The 6558-nt window shown below is 41.5% G+C and overlaps 1 pseudogene; it reads right to left on the reverse strand.

The window, feature by feature from the left end:
* Positions 1 to 1218: 1218 nt before the first annotated feature.
* Positions 1219 to 3245, reverse strand: LOC123441875 (annotated as a pseudogene).
* Positions 3246 to 6558: the final 3313 nt, after the last annotated feature.

The following is a 6558-nucleotide window of genomic DNA, read 5'->3' on the forward strand; positions in this document are numbered from 1 at the left end:
GCACACGGGTAAGAACGATAGCATGATCAAGATATTTTTGCAATTTAGCATGATCAACATTGTGTGACTCCTCAGGAGCAAACGAAGACCACACTCTTCCTCTAGAGAAATGGATATTTCCGCAATCTCATCGACATATTCACGACTATGTCCGTCCATCTTGGAGACAGTATCCTGATGAGAATGAATGATATCATTCGCCTCACCAAGTTGTTCCAAAAGAGCAACAAATTGTTTCTTGGATTCACCTTTAAGCTTACTCAAGAATTTGTCAAACCCATTATCATCAAGCTCCACTACTTCACTATCATCAACACAATCTAACAATGAAGGAGTAGTAGTGATAGTGGTCTTGCTGTTGGGGGTTACCTTATTGATACCTTTGGCCATAAGGCACTTGGTGATGCGGTTCTCGTTGGGGCTCCGAAGAGAGACACCACTACAGGGAATATGCTAATACACGACGCTATTTTTTCGTCGCTACATCGTCACGATTTTTAATTTACGACGATCTCACGACGAAAAACCAAGCGTCGGAAACGGAGCGTCAGAAATGAACAACAGCGATGTTTTGATCAAAATCGTCGTAACTTTTATGATGATTCCTGGATTGTCGTAACCTTTACGACGATCCTAAATCATCGTTGGCAATCAAACCCAGTCCTACGTGGCAGTCCTACGTGGCAAAATTACGATGAAATCAAAACGTCATGGTTGAAATCAGCCCAACCCATTTCAATTGATCACATGGGCTGATTTTATTTTTAGGCCTTTTTTATTGGGCTTCTTTTTGGGCCTTAGCCTATTTATAGCCACTTTTAATTTTATTTTTTTCGAATTTTGGTTTATGGCCTTTTACTTTCTATTGAATTTTTTTTGAACATTTTATTTTTGTACTGGTCCAACATGTCATGCTGATCTCAAATTTTTGTCAAATTTTGGGCCTCAAGATTTTTACATTTTGATCTGTAGCATTATGAAGGCACAAATATATCTGATCCAATACAGGTGAGAGCACAAACTTAGAATCAACCTAAATTTAATACTAATATATTGTCTTTGACCACTTTCAATCCAAGAATGAATTTCAAATAGAACTAAGAACACATAAAATTGACCAAATATACGACTAAATAAATCTATTACAATCTTTACAACACAGATGTGCTACAATATGCTACTTTAAACCGAGTAAGACTTCACAGCTTCACAGATGTGCTACAATATGCCATGGAAGCGGTCGATGTACGGGTTCACGGTCCGCCCGATCTTCGCCCACATACTCTGGTGGTAGCTGGATTGTCACAAGCGCGTGGTACATCATCTTCAGCACCTGAATAATAACACACAAGCAAGCCAGGAAAAACGACTAGTAAGTGAAGATGCATTGGAAAAGCAACTATCCGCATAACAAAGTTGCAGCTGCTAAAGGAAGTGCCGCTAGCTGAAGATTGATGGTTGTTAGGTGTACACTCAGCAATGGCTTGAAACATGCCGCAAAACACATCGAATTGTGCCTCATGTTATTCCCCAGCTATGTAGTGAATGCATGGAAGCAGTAAGAACATATATAAAGATCAGATGTGCAGAAGATAACTTACGTTCCAGTACATGAATGTATGTATGAAGTTGCGCCGCCACCTGCAAGATAACAAGGTGTTGTAAGTCATAAGATGCATTAACTATGATGAAATAAAGTCTCCATGATTCCAAGGGATATGAGATCAACATACGAGAACAGCGATATGATCAGAAGAAACCCCAAGGCAAGTTCGGCATTTGAGCTAAGAAGGCTGAGCGTGGTGTTGTTTGTCTCCACCCAAAGGCAAGGCTCTTCCAAGTATCCCCTAAACAACATAACAGAAATTCAGAGATAATTCGACAGATAACTACAGGGCAGTGGAGACTGGTTGCGCCGCAAACTACACAAATGAAATTCAGAGATAGTTCGACAGATAACTACCTGTAGAAAGACGAGCGGGAAAAGTTACGCCTTAGGAATCTGGCAACATGATCAAGCGCCCAGCAGAACACAGATAGGGTAGCAACTGTGAAATAAAAAAAGAAGATTAGAACTTCTAAAACATATATATGGAAGTTTCGGAAAACAGATATCAGAATCATGAATTTGCAAGAGAAAAGCTATATATTACTCTTTAAGTGCAGCTGAGATGTGACGAGCAACGGAGAGAACATTAAATGGATAAAATCCTTGGCTCCAAGTACTGACTGCAACCAACTCTGAATTGCACGCATGTTCAATTCTCTTGGTTTCTTGATGCACAACAGGAAAAAAAGGTGAATTATATCAACTGGGTCATCAGGGCGAGAAACACAACAAAAATAGGATGGACCATTCAAGGTTCAGGTAGGAAGGTATTTTACCCCATAAGTACTGTATAAAGAGTATCCTGAGGAGAGGACTGTTCCCAGCAATGAAAGCTTGCAAGCTCTGTCTGCAAGATGTTTTGGCAAGATCGGAAGCATTCCCAGACCACCAACAACCAGTACCTGATCAGATGGAAAAGTTTGAGCATGTCATGTTCAACTACAGTGCACCAACAAGCAAGAGATAAAGGTAAGAACAAGGGTAACATGCACAAGTGATGTAACGAAACCATTGTGATAGCATTTATATATAAGAGATGATTTTCCAATGCAGAATGAAGGAGTTGATAAGGAGAAGACTAAAAAGGGAGATGCCATGTCAGGTTGTCTGCAAGGATCGCCGTAATTGTAGGAGCAAACTAGGTGTCCACAAGGACCGTCGTAATTGTAGGAGCAAACTAGGATGTCCACAAGGACCGCGTAATTGTAGGAGCAAACTAGGCTGTCCACAAGGACCGCCGTAATTGTAGGAGCAATCAGAACCAATGAATTTGCTCCTTTCAGCAAATATTACACAATTACGCATTCATACAGTGAAGAGAAAGGTGACTTCTTCCTTACCGAGGCATTTACAGAGAAATGTATAGTCCGTGCATCGAAACGTAAAGGATTTGCAGCCCCTGCTTGTGGTGCTGCTGGTGGCGGGGCAGCTGATGTGGAACTAGGACCTACACACATGATATTGATATGTATGAACTCAGGTGTCAAACACAGTCCATGAAATCGTTGGATCTTATCTGGCTAGTAAAAGTGCAGTATGTTTTACCTAAATTGCGAGCCCTGACATTCTCACTGGATGCTGAAGGTGAAGACCTTATGTCTGGCCTGCTCGGCTGAGTGGAACCAGTGGTTGACATAGGCTCGACCACCAAATCACGATCCTATCAAGTCAAGAAAGCAAACCAAACATATTTAGATATTATGATGCTTTGCAGGAGGTGACTCATAGCGGTAATTAAGAAACAATCCAATTCAAGTGGCAAACTTCCGTTCTTCAATTTCTAAAAAATTTGACAGAGTAAAACTAACTCCCCCTGCACAGTGGAAGAAACATGTCCATCCACTTAGCAGATGGTTTGTTGGAGTAATTTAACTAAGGTTTCCCTACTGACGAAATTAAACAGGTTTGAACGAGCTTGAGCTCAAGATGCAGCAACAGAGAGCACGAGAGGGTTGTGTTATCAAGTTACCGCACCCCCATCTCATTAATCGGACAATAAGTAGGAACGACACCCCGCCGAGCGCTCGTCGTGGCGCTTGCAGCACGGACGCGGCATGAAAGCTGATGGACGCATGATTCATACAATGAATTCGAAGGAGCAACAAACAATATGACAGGTGAATCAATTGATACTGACAAAATTAGGAACAGGGGAGCGAAGGGAGCCCTCACCGCAAAGAGCCGCTGGAGCTCGGAGGGGTCAGCTTCCTCCACCTGACGCGCTGCTAAGCGGGGGAGGGAACAGATGCATCGCCTCCGCCGTCGACGTGGTCGTCGCCTCCTTCGACGGCAAGGTCGCTCAGGAGATCGCTGACAGTGAGCAGTGGGCCTCCGCCCCCCCCCCCCCCCCCCCGCATCTCAGTGCGCAAGAGGTCGCTGGACCGAGAGAAGTTTCGCAGTGGCGGGACCGCCCGGAGGCCAGGCAGCGTCGCAGGATCGGAGGTGGGGTGGCTGCGCTGGATCCGGCCGGGGGCGTCGCCGATGCGGAGCTCCTCACCTCGTGGCAGACATCGGGATGCGGAGCTCCTCACCTCGTGGCAGACGTCGGGCAGCGGAGCTCCTCACCCTGCCGAGGATGGTGGGGTGGGGGCGACGGCTGTTATGGGAGGAGGAGGGGGTGAGGAGGGGAAACGGCGACGTCGGGTGTGGTTGGGGGAGGAGGCAGGAGATGTGAAACGAGGGGCGGCGGTGTAAGGGAGGATGGCTGGGGCTGGGGGTGGGGGAGGGGAGGAGACCTACCGGCGGTGACGATCTGGATCTGGGAGAGGGAGGCTAGAGAGAGACTCGATCTGGATCGAGAGACCGAGGGAGGAGGGTGTGCCTCGCGCGTGCGTTCAGGAAAGCTGATCCGTGGAATGGATCGACAACAGGGTGTGGACGGCAGGGGGTGGACGGTTCAGATCAACTACAATGGGGGTGATCCGTGGGCTGTCTTCTGATTGGTTCGAAACGTGAGGTTTTTTCAAATTATTTTTTGGTGCTAAAAACAAGGTATTTTATGAAGCAACTATCAAAAATATTATGCAAAATGACTTCATTAAAATTTTCTATTAGGGAATTTTCAATCTATTATAATTATAAATCAAAAATATTCTGACAAGGTGTTCGATTTATAATTATAATCTATTAGGGAATTTTCATATCACCCTCGATATCTTAATCTTCGCATTCGATAATTATTCCCGCTTTGTTTTATTTTTAAATCTCAAATTCAAATTGTTCTGAACGACCTTCAGATTCTCATAAATAATGTGGACTTGATCTTCGGCATGTTGGATAATATCCGGCATCATTACCTCTCTGAGATTTGGAAAAACCAGTGACAAAGTCCATTTTAACATGGTCCCATTTCCATATACATTATAGTTTGCTCTATATTTTTCCTAAAAACAATTTCTAGGTACACAAGTATCTATTTAATCATAGAAACATCAAAACATTTCCAAGATTCAACCACTAGGTATGAACGGTCATACCCGCTATTTTGACCGCGTTTTGAAATGACCATGAAAAATTCAAAACAAATTCAAAAAATGGAAAACCATTTCATTGTGTCATTATATGTGACAAAGTTACCAGGAAAAATAATAAACTAGTAATACGACAATTATTTTAAATAAGTGTTCTTAGAAATGGGCTATCATGTGTGAAGATTCATGGCTTTCAAGCCAAATGATCAATATTATGGCCACATTCATGACATAGTTTGTTGAAATAATATAATATTATGCACAAGGGTGCATATTGTAATGGCAAACAATGTTGATTAAGGAAGTTTTCATTTTCCTTGTATGAAAAATTCATTTTCCATTTTTCAAGTGACCAAAATGAGTTTTTTTGTGAAGTACCTACCATATATTTGTTTCAAAATTGGACCAAATCATTTTTCTAAAATACTAGGCCATATTTAATGTATAATTGACAAAATGGTTGGGTGTTAAAGGCTTTTATCGATCTCTCCTAAAAAAGACAAATTTTCGTTGAATCAGCTGAAAGTGGGTCAAATTTGAACTGCATCTACATTATAGTTTGCTCTATATTTTTGCTAAAAACAATTTATAGGTACACAAGTATCTATTTAATCATAGAAACATCAAAACATTTCCAAGATTCAACCACTAGGTATGAACGGTCATACCCGCTATTTTGACCGCGTTTTGAAATGGCCATGAAAAATTCAAAACAAATTCAAAAAAATGGAAAACCATTGCATTGTGTCATTATATGTGACAAAGTTAGCAGGGAAAATAATAAACTTGTAATACGACAATTATTTTAAACAAGTGTTCTTAGAAATGAGCTATCATGTGTGAAGATTCATGACTTTCAAGCCAAATGATCAATCTTATAGCCACATTCATGACATAGTTTGTTGAAATGATATAATATTATGCACAAGGGTGCATATCGGAATGGCAAATAATGTTGATTAAGGAAGTTTTCATTTTCCTTGTATGAAAAATTCATTTTCCATTTTTCAAGTGATCAAAATGAGTTGTTTTGTGAAGGACCTACCATATATTTGTTTTAAAATTGGACCAAATAATTTTTATAAAATACTAGTCCATATTTAATGTATAATTGACAAAATGGTTGGGTGTTAAAAGACTTTATCCACCTCTCGTGAAAAAGACAAATTTATGTCGATTCAGCTGGAAGCGGGTCAAATTTGAACTGCAGCTGCATTCTAGTTTGCTCTTTATTTTTCCCAAAAATCATTTATAGGTATATAAGTATCTATTTAATCATAAATACATGGTGTGGTGCCTTGACGTCGAGGTTTGCATGGTGGTCGAGGGCCCCAATTCCAGAGTGCGTGAACTTGCATGCGAGTCGCATGGTCACCGCCTAACCGTTGCATTGCCACACGTTCTAGGTGGAATAGTCATGTCTGGTGGGTTCGACAATCCCTCGATAGGTGTTAGCAAGAATAATACAATAGAATAATC

The sequence above is a fragment of the Hordeum vulgare genome, chromosome 3H, assembly GCF_904849725.1.
Source record: "Hordeum vulgare subsp. vulgare chromosome 3H, MorexV3_pseudomolecules_assembly, whole genome shotgun sequence".
NCBI classification, from domain to species: Eukaryota; Viridiplantae; Streptophyta; class Magnoliopsida; order Poales; family Poaceae; genus Hordeum; species Hordeum vulgare.